Here is a 12,306-nt window from a genome sequence, read left to right on the forward strand (position 1 = left end):
CTGCGACCCTCTAGGCGTTGCCACCCACGCAGCGCTTTCTGTACTGTAAAAGACGCTGTTGGGTCCAGGATGCCATGGGCCCTGGCAACAAAGGAAATGGCGGCACGATGCCTTTGGGCCGTAGCCACCGATTTCCCAGCCCTGTGTAAAGACATAAGAAAGAGTACTACCCACTCTTCCTGACCCCAAAGACCCCCTCTCTCTGCCCCCAAAAAGGCTAAATAGGCCCGGAACGCCCCTTCATATGCCTTCCTTGTCCTGGGTGCTAGACTCTCTCCCACGAGGTGACGAAGTTCGGGGCACCGAGAGACCAGAGAGCTTCGGGGAAGGGTGCCGGCTCCGGGTCCGCTGAAGGGAGGAAACCCGAGAAAGCCTGCATGTGAAAACGAGACAGTGCGTCAGCGGCCTGATTCATCACTCCTGGGACATGTTTTGCTCTGAAAACCACGTTCAGTTGCATACATAGTAGGACAATTTCTTTGAGCAGCCTCAAAATCAATTTACAATGGGCTGACTGACTGTTGATGCATTCTACCACGGTCATATTGTCGGACCAAAAAACGACAGAATGATCTCTGAAACCTTCTGGCCAGGTTCTCAGGGCCACGAGAATGGGAAATAATTCAAGGAAAGCGATATTACTCGTTAGCCCCTTCTTGTGCCACCATAGGGGCCATCTTTGAGCAGACCAGTTCGTGCCGAAGATGGCGCCGAAACCTATGCTTCCTGCTGAATCCGTCCATAGCCCAAGCTCTTCTGAGGACACGGCTGGCTTGTTCCAGACGACTCGGCCATTGAAGTCCGCCAGGAATGCTAACCATATCCGCATGTCCTGGCGGACCTCAGCCGATAACCTCGTGCGATGATGACCCTCCTTCAGGCCAATCATCGCTTGGGCAATGGAGCGGGAAAAAGGGCGAGCCATTGGGATTACTCTTAAGGCAAAATTCAACTTCCCCACTAATTGTTGCAACTGATGCAGTGTAACCTTGGGTGTATTTAAACATACTCGGAGGGCTGACCTGAATTTCAACACTTTGCTGGCTGGTAAACGGAAACACCCCTCCCTTGAGTCCAACTCGATCCCCAAAAACTCGAGGCAAGTCGTGGGACCCATAGTTTTACCCGGTGCCAACGGCACGCCAAAATGACCCATCAACACACAGAATTCATCTAAGGCCTGGGCACACTCGGGGTTTCCGGCGGGGCCAAGGAACAAAAAGTCGTCAAGGTAGTGCATTACATTTCGAAAACCCGTCTTCTTAGTGAACACCCATTGCAGGAAAGTACTGAATTGCTCAAAATAAGCACATGATATAGAGCATCCCATTGGCATACACCTATCCATGTAAAATGATCCCTGAAACCCGAATCCCAAAAGACGCTGATCGTCTGGGTGTACCGGGAGCAACCGGAACGCTGACTCGATATCTGATTTCGCCATCAACGTCCCGGGCCCCAGGCGATTCAAGATGGCTACTGCCTCATCAAACGATGCGTATCGCACCGAACAAACTTCAGGATCAATTGCGTCGTTTACCGAAAGGCCGTGTGGAGCAGACAGATTATGGATCAGACGAAACTCACCTGGGTCCTTCTTGGGGACCACCCCTAACGGAGAACAAACAAAATCCGGTACCGGGGGTACACTAAACGGGCCGGCAACCCGTCCCCGGCTAACCTCTTTCTGAATTTTTTCCTGCACCACAGATGAATGTTGTAAGACGGAAAGCTGACTCTTGCAAATCCCTACACCCTGAAAGTCCCCCACCGGGATGCGGAAACCATGTGTAAAACCGTTCCGCAGCACCCCGGCAGAAGCACGATCCGGGTAATCGCTGAGCCAGGGGATCATTGCCAAGGTATCAATCGGGGTTGGTAAAGGCGCCCCTCGGACTATATTAGACCTGTTTGGCGCCTCCCTTACCCCCATTCTCACCCGTTCTGGCTCTGCACGATGACTCAGGATGGGATGACCCACACGTACTACACTCGTGTCTAAATTTACAGGACCCCGGAGGCCTGGTACATTTCCCTCTGTTGAAGTTATAACAGAAACCCTTTCTCCCGGTATTACCTGCGGGCCTCGACTGGTCGTCGGTGCTCGTACTTGGTCGAAAGGGCGACCCCACATTTTGGCGGGAGTGATCAACAACATTGCTCCCGACCAATGGCATTCTTAACATTCCCGATTCCTTCATTTTATCCCACGTTAAAGAATCGTAACAATCCCAGGTCAAACTCTTGTTATGTTCCTTTTCTTTCCTGAACAGATTATCGTAACAAAACCAATGGTTACCTTGATACGCCGTCGAGTAACCCATAATTCGTGATTGGTAAACGGAAAACTCAGGAAGCAACTCGGGCCTACGTTCCCCCAAAATCGATGTAAAAATACCCCAGGCATTGCCCCAGTTGCCAATGTTCTCATTTACCTTAAAGGCGGCCATTTTTGCGCGCCAAACACTTGGATGCATTAGGTCCTTCTGACTTTTTACATGCTCCACATCATAATGATCAACAAGCAAGGAAAAAATATTCACGTATTCCCCTGCCCAGATCTTTTCCTTTATGGCTAAAGGCACATGTTGTCCCAATCTCTCTCTACGAGAGGGTGCCGACTCGTCCCGTGCAATCGGCAATGGCCGCTTACCTGAACCGGACGGAGCTTCTGCCGCTTGCGGCTTGTCTATCCCTGCCAACGGTGCAGCCACTCTAGCTGCCTCTTTCTTCTCACGAAGCCCTTTCATCAGGGCCTGTGCCTCGGCAGCCGTGGCGCCATCACTGCTATCCCCCAACCATGCTGCTAGCTGTGCTGCCAGCTCGGGGGGCATGTCTTCCTTAGGTGTCGGGGTGACGACAACGGGGATTGGATTCCCCTCGATCGGTACTGGGGTCGGCGCGTCGAGCGGGGCAGAGGGAGCCGGGACATCTCCCCCGGCCGGAACCCTTCTCGGCCTCTTAGGTCTCCCTCCAGCCGGTGGTTGGCCCGATCCCTCCTCCCCGTCTCGCTCCGCCAGCCGCTTCTTTATGTCGGACATATCCTTAAAAAGGGCCCGAACCATCTGCTCAGTCGTCATTCTCTTTTCGCCTTTCTTGGGCATCTCTCCGATGAAGTAGCTAGAAGACAAAGAAAAAGATCAAAACGCTCAAAATTGGCTCTTCGTTCCGTCCCGAGCTCACGTGTAGCGAGGAGGTGCAGCTTCGGAGCACAAGAACAAGAGGACGTCTTCTGGTCTTGCGCCTTCTTTTATCCGTCTTCAGGGCGGGCGAAAACCCGCCCCTGCCCGCCCCGAGGGCGTGGCTGGCTGCGTCGGTGTCTAGGCCAGCCCACTCTAGGGCGGGAAAAAGCGCGCCCCGGCTACGCCGCTTCGGGCATACCAGCCGAGACGCGCCTCCCGCCCAAAAATGGCTTCCCGGGGGGATCGAGGCACTCATCCATACGTTCGGGGGGACCGAGTGGTCGCCCCTTTCCATTCACCTCTATCTTGTTCTTTGTCATTTTCTTTTCCCTATTTCAGTCAATGCATTCCTACAAAAATCTTCACAATACCAAGCATTTTATTTAATTTTTAAGATAACTTATTCTAAAGTTCATAGAACCAGATGTTTTTTCTTAAATTGTATTCAACACTTGTTTGATGAAAATTATTTGGAAAGCATGGAGAAAACAATTAAGTGCTGCTGAGATTTGAACTCAGGATTTCCTGTTTACGAGACAGGAGCTTTAACCACTAAGCCACAGCACCAACGGTATTATTAAAAAAATGCATAAATCATTTATTGTTGATGATGAAAATGTGTTTTCTGCTATAAATTCGTCTTTATATGTATTGTAATCTTAAACACGAAAAGATACTCACTCACTACGCAAGGATTAATATGTTTTAATAAACAGCTACTCTTATAAAACTCAATTTCATTTCTTGAATTCTTTACAATTTTATTCATGAAGGTATTAATATTGCTCAAATCTAGGTAGAAATTTCATCTACGTCTTTCTCATAGATATGTAGTTTTTTTCATTTTGCAATAACAGTGTTCATTCTATAATCTTGAAAATACTTGGGTTTTTATAAGGTTTAAGATGATCTTTTTAACAGTAAGATGAATCAGACTTTTATATTTTAATTGTATCGGAATAAGACCTAATGAAAATGATTTGTTATATAACAATGAGAAAAGCAAGGCGCTGCGGGGAGTTGAACTCAGGATCTCCTGTTTACTAGACAGGCGCTTTAACCAGCTAAGCCACAGCACCCACATGATTCTTAATTTTGAAACACTTTTCTTTATGGTGTTCAAGAGAATATTGCTTTTTCCCTTTCATATTCTTTTCTAAGTTCACACCCTTTTCCACTCAAAACCTTAAGATGAATGAAGACTCTTCACTTATTCAAAAACACCTCTCTAATTTGAAGTTTACCCTATTCATATAATTTTAAAATATACCTTGCTAAAGAATGGATTAGTTGAATTCAACGATAGAGTGATCATTCACCTCTATGTTGTTCTTTGTCCTTTTCTTTTCCCTATTTCAGTCAATGCATTCCTACAAAAATCTTCACAATACCAAGCATTTTATTTAATTTTTAAGATAACTTATTCTAAAGTTCATAGAACCAGATGTTTATTCTTAAATTGTATTCAACACTTGTTTGATGAAAATTATTCGGAAAGCATGGAGAAAACAGTAAGGTGCTGCTGAGAATTGAACTCAGGATTTCCTATTTACGAGACAGGCGCTTTAACCACTAAGCCACAGAACCAAAGTTAATAGTAAAAAATGCATAAATAATGTATTGTTGATGATGAATATGTGTTTTCTGCTATAAATTCTTCTTTATATGTATTGTAATCTAAAACACGAAAAGATACTCAATCACTACGCAAGGATTAATATGTTTTAATAAACAGGTACTCTTATAAAACCCAATTTCATTTCTTGAATTCTTTACAATTTTTTTTCATGAAGGTATTAATATTGCTCAAATCTAGGTAGAAATTTCATCTACGTCTTTCTCATAGATATGTATTTTTTTCATTTTGCAATAACAGTATTCATTCTATAATCTTGAAAATACTTGGGTTTTTATAAGGTTTAAGATGATCTTTTCAGTAGTAAGATGAATCAGACTTTTATATTTTATTTGTATCGGAATAAGGCTTAATGAAAATGATTTGTTATATAAAAATGAGCAAAGCAAGGCACTGCTGAGAGTTGAACTCAGGATCTCCTGTTTACTAGACAGGTGCTTTAACCAGCTAAGCCACAGCACCCACTTGATTCTTAATTTTGAAACACTTTTCTTTATGGTGTTCAAGAGAATATTGCTTTTTCACTTTCATATTCTTTTCTAAGTCCACACACTTCTCCACTCAAACACTTAAGATGAATAAAGACTCTTCACTTATTCAAAAACACCTCTCTAATTTGAAGTTTACCTCTATTCATATCATTTTAAAATATACCTTGCTGAAGAATGGATTAGTTGAATTCAAAAATAGAGTGATCATTCACCTCTATCTTGTTCTTTGTCATTTTCTTTTCCCTATTTCAGTCAATGCATTCCTACAAAAATCTTCACAATACCAAGCATTTTATTTAATTTTTAAGATAACTTATTCTAAAGTTCATAGAACCAGATGTTTATTCTTAAATTGTATTCAACACTTGTTTGATGAAAATTATTTGGAAAGCATGGAGAAAACAATTAGGTGCTGCTGAGGTTTGAACTAAGGATTTCCTGTTTACGAGACAAGAGCTTTAACCACTAAGCCACAGCACCAACGGTAATATTAAAAAAATGCATAAATCATTTATTGTTGATGATGAAAATGTGTTTTCTGCTATAAATTCTTCTTTATATGTATTGTAATCTTAAACACGAAAAGATACTCAATCACTACGCAAGGATTAATATGTTTTAATAAACAGGTACTCTTATAAAACTCAATTTCATTTCTTGAATTCTTTACAATTTTATTCATGAAGGTATTAATATTGCTCAAATCTAGGTAGAAATTTCATCTACGTCTTTCTCATAGATATGTAGTTTTTTTCATTTTGCAATAACAGTATTCATTCTATAATCTTGGAAATACTTGGGTTTTTATAAGGTTTAAGATGATCTTTTTAACAGTAAGATGAATCAGACTTTTATATTTTAATTGTATCGGAATAAGACCTAATGAAAATGATTTGTTATATAACAATGAGAAAAGCAAGGCGCTGCTGGGAGTTGAACTCAGGATCTCCTGTTTACTAGACAGGCGCTTTAACCAGCTAAGCCACAGCACCCACATGATTCTTAATTTTGAAACACTTTTCTTTATGGTGTTCAAGAGAATATTGCTTTTTCCCTTTCATATTCTTTTCTAAGTTCACACACTTCTCCACTCAAACACTTAAGATGAATAAAGACTCTTCACTTATTCAAAAACACCTCTCTAATTTGAAGTTTACCTCTATTCATATCATTTTAAAATATACCTTGCTGAAGAATGGATTAGTTGAATTCAAAAATAGAGTGATCATTCACCTCTATCTTGTTCTTTGTCATTTTCTTTTCCCTATTTCAGTCAATGCATTCCTACAAAAATCTTCACAATACCAAGCATTTTATTTAATTTTTAAGATAACTTATTCTAAAGTTCATAGAACCAGATGTTTATTCTTAAATTGTATTCAACACTTGTTTGATGAAAATTATTCGGAAAGCATGGAGAAAACAGGTGCTGCTGAGAATTGAACTCAGGATTTCCTGGTTACGAGACAGGCGCTTTAACCACTAAGCCACAGCACCAACGCTAATAGTAAAAAATGAATAAATAATTTATTGTTGATGATGAAAATGTGTTTTCTGCTATAAATTCTTCTTTATATGTATTGTAATCTTAAACACGAAAAGATACTCACTCACTACGCAAGGATTAATATGTTTTATTAAACAGGTACTCTTATAAAACCCAATTTCATTTCTTGAATTCTTTACAATTGTATTCATGAAGGTATTAATATTGCTCAAATCTAGGTAGAAATTTCATCTACGTCTTTCTCATAGATATGTAGTTTTTTTCATTTTGCAATAACAGTATTCATTCTATAATCTTGAAAATACTTGGGTTTTTATAAGGTTTAAGATGATCTTTTTAACAGTAAGATGAATCAGACTTTTATATTTTAATTGTATCGGAATAAGACCTAATGAAAATGATTTGTTATATAACAATGAGAAAAGCAAGGCACTGCTGAGAGTTGAACTCAGGATCTCCTGTTTACTAGACAGGCGCTTTAACCAGCTAAGCCACAGCACCCACATGATTCTTAATTTTGAAACACTTTTCTTTATGGTGTTCAAGAGAATATTGCTTTTTCCCTTTCATATTCTTTTCTAAGTTCACACCCTTTTCCACTCAAAACCTTAAGATGAATGAAGACTCTTCACTTATTCAAAAACACCTCTCTAATTTGAAGTTTACCCTATTCATATAATTTTAAAATATACCTTGCTAAAGAATGGATTAGTTGAATTCAACGATAGAGTGATCATTCACCTCTATCTTGTTCTTTGTCCTTTTCTTTTCCCTATTTCAGTCAATGCATTCCTACAAAAATCTTCACAATACCAAGCATTTTATTTAATTTTTAAGATAACTTATTCTAAAGTTCATAGAACCAGATGTTTATTCTTAAATTGTATTCAACACTTGTTTGATGAAAATTATTCGGAAAGCATGGAGAAAACAGTTAGGTGCTGCTGAGAATTGAACTCAGGATTTCCTATTTACGAGACAGGCGCTTTAACCACTAAGCCACAGCACCAAAGTTAATAGTAAAAAATGCATAAATAATGTATTGTTGATGATGAATATGTGTTTTCTGCTATAAATTCTTCTTTATATGTATTGTAATCTTAAACACGAAAAGATACTCAATCACTACGCAAGGATTAATATGTTTTAATAAACAGGTACTCTTATAAAACCCAATTTCATTTCTTGAATTCTTTACAATTTTTTTTCATGAAGGTATTAATATTGCTCAAATCTAGGTAGAAATTTCATCTACGTCTTTCTCATAGATATGTATTTTTTTCATTTTGCAATAACAGTATTCATTCTATAATCTTGAAAATACTTGGGTTTTTATAAGGTTTAAGATGATCTTTTCAGTAGTAAGATGAATCAGACTTTTATATTTTAATTGTATCGGAATAAGGCCTAATGAAAATGATTTGTTATATAAAAATGAGCAAAGCAAGGCACTGCTGAGAGTTGAACTCAGGATCTCCTGTTTACTAGACAGGCGCTTTAACCAGCTAAGCCACAGCACCCACTTGATTCTTAATTTTGAAACACTTTTCTTTATGGTGTTCAAGAGAATATTGCTTTTTCACTTTCATATTCTTTTCTAAGTCCACACACTTCTCCACTCAAACACTTAAGATGAATAAAGACTCTTCACTTATTCAAAAACACCTCTCTAATTTGAAGTTTACCTCTATTCATATCATTTTAAAATATACCTTGCTGAAGAATGGATTAGTTGAATTCAAAAATAGAGTGATCATTCACCTCTATCTTGTTCTTTGTCATTTTCTTTTCCCTATTTCAGTCAATGCATTCCTACAAAAATCTTCACAATACCAAGCATTTTATTTAATTTTTAAGATAACTTATTCTAAAGTTCATAGAACCAGATGTTTATTCTTAAATTGTATTCAACACTTGTTTGATGAAAATTATTCGGAAAGCATGGAGAAAACAGGTGCTGCTGAGAATTGAACGCAGGATTTCCTGGTTACGAGACAGGCGCTTTAACCACTAAGCCACAGCACCAACGCTAATAGTAAAAAATGAATAAATAATTTATTGTTGATGATGAAAATGTGTTTTCTGCTATAAATACTTCTTTATATGTATTGTAATCTTAAACACGAAAAGATACTCACTCACTACGCAAGGATTAATATGTTTTATTAAACAGGTACTCTTATAAAACCCAATTTCATTTCTTGAATTCTTTACAATTTTATTCATGAAGGTATTAATATTGCTCAAATCTAGGTAGAAATTTCATCTACGTCTTTCTCATAGATATGTAGTTTTTTTCATTTTGCAATAACAGTATTCATTCTATAATCTTGAAAATACTTGGGTTTTTATAAGGTTTAAGATGATCTTTTTAACAGTAAGATGAATCAGACTTTTATATTTTAATTGTATCCGAATAAGACCTAATGAAAATGATTTGTTATATAACAATGAGAAAAGCAAGGCACTGCTGAGAGTTGAACTCAGGATCTCCTGTTTACTAGACAGGCGCTTTAACCAGCTAAGCCACAGCACCCACATGATTCTTAATTTTGAAACACTTTTCTTTATGGTGTTCAAGAGAATATTGCTTTTTCCCTTTCATATTCTTTTCTAAGTTCACACCCTTTTCCACTCAAAACCTTAAGATGAATGAAGACTCTTCACTTATTCAAAAACACCTCTCTAATTTGAAGTTTACCCTATTCATATAATTTTAAAATATACCTTGCTAAAGAATGGATTAGTTGAATTCAAAAATAGAGTGATCATTCACCTCTATCTTGTTCTTTGTCATTTTCTTTTCCCTATTTCAGTCAATGCATTCCTACAAAAATCTTCACAATACCAAGCATTTTATTTAATTTTTAAGATAACTTATTCTAAAGTTCATAGAACCAGATGTTTATTCTTAAATTGTATTTAACACTTGTTTGATGAAAATTATTTGGAAAGCATGGAGAAAACAATTAGGTGCTGCTGAGATTTTAACTCAGGATTTCCTGTTTACGAGACATGCGCTTTAACCACTAAGCCACAGCACCAACGGTAATATTAAAAAAATGCATAAATCATTTATTGTTGATGATGAAAATGTGTTTTCTGCTATAAATTCTTCTTTATATGTATTGTAATCTTAAACACGAAAAGATACTCAATCACTACGCAAGGATTAATATGTTTTAATAAACAGGTACTCTTATAAAACTCAATTTCATTTCTTGAATTCTTTACAATTTTATTCATGAAGGTATTAATATTGCTCAAATCTAGGTAGAAATTTCATCTACATCTTTCTCATAGATATGTAGTTTTTTTCATTTTGCAATAACAGTATTCATTCTATAATCTTGGAAATACTTGGGTTTTTAGAAGGTTTAAGATGATCTTTTTAACAGTAAGATGAATCAGACTTTTATATTTTAATTGTATCGGAAAAAGACCTAATGAAAATGATTTGTTATATAACAATGAGAAAAGCAAGGCGCTGCTGGGAGTTGAACTCAGGATCTCCTGTTTACTAGACAGGCGCTTTAACCAGCTAAGCCACAGCACCCACATGATACTTAATTTTGAAACACTTTTCTTTATGGTGTTCAAGAGAATATTGCTTTTTCCCTTTCATATTCTTTTCTAAGTTCACACACTTCTCCACTCAAACACTTAAGATGAATAAAGACTCTTCACTTATTCAAAAACACCTCTCTAATTTGAAGTTTACCTCTATTCATATCATTTTAAAATATACCTTGCTGAAGAATGGATTAGTTGAATTCAAAAATAGAGTGATCATTCACCTCTATCTTGTTCTTTGTCATTTTCTTTTCCCTATTTCAGTCAATGCATTCCTACAAAAATCTTCACAATACCAAGCATTTTATTTAATTTTTAAGATAACTTATTCTAAAGTTCATAGAACCAGATGTTTATTCTTAAATTGTATTCAATACTTGTTTGATGAAAATTATTCGGAAAGCATGGAGAAAACAGGTGCTGCTGAGAATTGAACTCAGGATTTCCTGGTTACGAGACAGGCGCTTTAACCACTAAGCCACAGCACCAACGCTAATAGTAAAAAATGCATAAATAATTTATTGTTGATGATGAAAATGTGTTTTCTGCTATAAATTCTTCTTTATATGTATTGTAATCTTAAACACGAAAAGATACTCACTCACTACGCAAGGATTAATATGTTTTATTAAACAGGTACTCTTATAAAACCCAATTTCATTTCTTGAATTCTTTACAATTTTATTCATGAAGGTATTAATATTGCTCAAATCTAGGTAGAAATTTCATCTACGTCTTTCTCATAGATATGTAGTTTTTTTCATTTTGCAATAACAGTATTCATTCTATAATCTTGAAAATACTTGGGTTTTTATAAGGTTTAAGATGATCTGTTCAACAGTAAGATGAATCAGACTTTTATATTTTAATTGTTTCGGAATAAGACCTAATGAAAATGATTTGTTATATAACAATGAGAAAAGCAAGGCACTGCTGAGAGTTGAACTCAGGCTCTCCTGTTTACTAGACAGGCGCTTTAACCAGCTAAGCCACAGCACCCACTTGATTCTAAATTTTGAAACACGTTTCTTTATGGTGTTCAAGAGAATATTGCTTTTTCACTTTCATATTCTTTTCTAAGTCCACACACTTCTCCACTCAAACACTTAAGATGAATGAAGACTCTTCACTTATTCAAAAACACCTCTCTAATTTGAAGTTTACCTCTATTCATATCATTTTAAAATATACCTTGCTGAAGAATGGATTAGTTGAATTCAACAATAGAGTGATCATTCACCTCTATCTTGTTCTTTGTCATTTTCTTTTCCCTATTTCAGTCAATGCATTCCTACAAAAATCTTCACAATACCAATCATTTTATTTTATTTTTAAGATAACTTATTCTAAAGTTCATAGAACCAGATTTTTATTCTTAAATTGTATTCAACACTTGTTTGATGAAAATTATTTGGAAAGCATGGAGAAAACAATTAGGTGCTGCTGAGGTTTGAACTAAGGATTTCCTGTTTACGAGACAAGAGCTTTAACCACTAAGTTACAGCACCAACGGTAATATTGAAAAAAAAATGCATAAATCATTTATTGTTGATGATGAAAATGTGTTTTCTGCTATAAATTCTTCTTTATATGTATTGTAATCTTAAACACGAAAAGATACTCAATCACTACGCAAGGATTAATATGTTTTAATAAACAGGTACTCTTATAAAACTCAATTTCATTTCTTGAATTCTTTACAATTTTATTCATGAAGGTATTAATATTGCTCAAATCTAGGTAGAAATTTCATCTACGTCTTTCTCATAGATATGTAGTTTTTTTCATTTTGCAATAACAGTATTCATTCCATAATCTTGAAAATACTTGGGTTTTTATAAGGTTTAAGATGATCTTTTTAACAGTAAGATGAATCAGACTTTTATATTTTAATTGTATCGGAATAAGACCTAATGA

The 12,306-nt window shown here is 36.6% G+C and overlaps 11 non-coding genes across 11 annotated transcripts; all 11 read right to left on the reverse strand.

Annotated features, from left to right (window-relative positions):
• Nucleotides 1–3,676: 3,676 nt before the first annotated feature.
• On the reverse strand, nucleotides 3,677–3,749 carry TRNAT-CGU (transfer RNA threonine (anticodon CGU)). Its single transcript has one exon. It is a non-coding gene; the product is annotated as a tRNA-Thr (tRNA).
• A 1,457-nt stretch (nucleotides 3,750–5,206) lies between these two features.
• On the reverse strand, nucleotides 5,207–5,280 carry TRNAT-AGU (transfer RNA threonine (anticodon AGU)). The gene has a single exon. It is a non-coding gene; the product is annotated as a tRNA-Thr (tRNA).
• Nucleotides 5,281–6,227: 947 nt separating this feature from the next.
• TRNAT-AGU (transfer RNA threonine (anticodon AGU)) lies at nucleotides 6,228–6,301 on the reverse strand. Its single transcript has one exon. It is a non-coding gene; the product is annotated as a tRNA-Thr (tRNA).
• A 432-nt stretch (nucleotides 6,302–6,733) lies between these two features.
• On the reverse strand, nucleotides 6,734–6,806 carry TRNAT-CGU (transfer RNA threonine (anticodon CGU)). Its single transcript has one exon. It is a non-coding gene; the product is annotated as a tRNA-Thr (tRNA).
• A 437-nt stretch (nucleotides 6,807–7,243) lies between these two features.
• On the reverse strand, nucleotides 7,244–7,317 carry TRNAT-AGU (transfer RNA threonine (anticodon AGU)). Its single transcript has one exon. It is a non-coding gene; the product is annotated as a tRNA-Thr (tRNA).
• Nucleotides 7,318–7,752: 435 nt separating this feature from the next.
• Nucleotides 7,753–7,825, reverse strand: TRNAT-CGU (transfer RNA threonine (anticodon CGU)). The gene has a single exon. It is a non-coding gene; the product is annotated as a tRNA-Thr (tRNA).
• A 437-nt stretch (nucleotides 7,826–8,262) lies between these two features.
• TRNAT-AGU (transfer RNA threonine (anticodon AGU)) lies at nucleotides 8,263–8,336 on the reverse strand. The gene has a single exon. It is a non-coding gene; the product is annotated as a tRNA-Thr (tRNA).
• A 942-nt stretch (nucleotides 8,337–9,278) lies between these two features.
• Nucleotides 9,279–9,352, reverse strand: TRNAT-AGU (transfer RNA threonine (anticodon AGU)). The gene has a single exon. It is a non-coding gene; the product is annotated as a tRNA-Thr (tRNA).
• A 946-nt stretch (nucleotides 9,353–10,298) lies between these two features.
• On the reverse strand, nucleotides 10,299–10,372 carry TRNAT-AGU (transfer RNA threonine (anticodon AGU)). The gene has a single exon. It is a non-coding gene; the product is annotated as a tRNA-Thr (tRNA).
• Nucleotides 10,373–10,804: 432 nt separating this feature from the next.
• Nucleotides 10,805–10,877, reverse strand: TRNAT-CGU (transfer RNA threonine (anticodon CGU)). Its single transcript has one exon. It is a non-coding gene; the product is annotated as a tRNA-Thr (tRNA).
• Nucleotides 10,878–11,314: 437 nt separating this feature from the next.
• On the reverse strand, nucleotides 11,315–11,388 carry TRNAT-AGU (transfer RNA threonine (anticodon AGU)). Its single transcript has one exon. It is a non-coding gene; the product is annotated as a tRNA-Thr (tRNA).
• Between the last annotated feature and the right edge of the window lie 918 nt (nucleotides 11,389–12,306).

This window comes from Lissotriton vulgaris, chromosome 12 (assembly GCF_964263255.1).
Source record: "Lissotriton vulgaris chromosome 12, aLisVul1.2, whole genome shotgun sequence".
NCBI classification, from domain to species: domain Eukaryota; kingdom Metazoa; phylum Chordata; class Amphibia; order Caudata; family Salamandridae; genus Lissotriton; species Lissotriton vulgaris.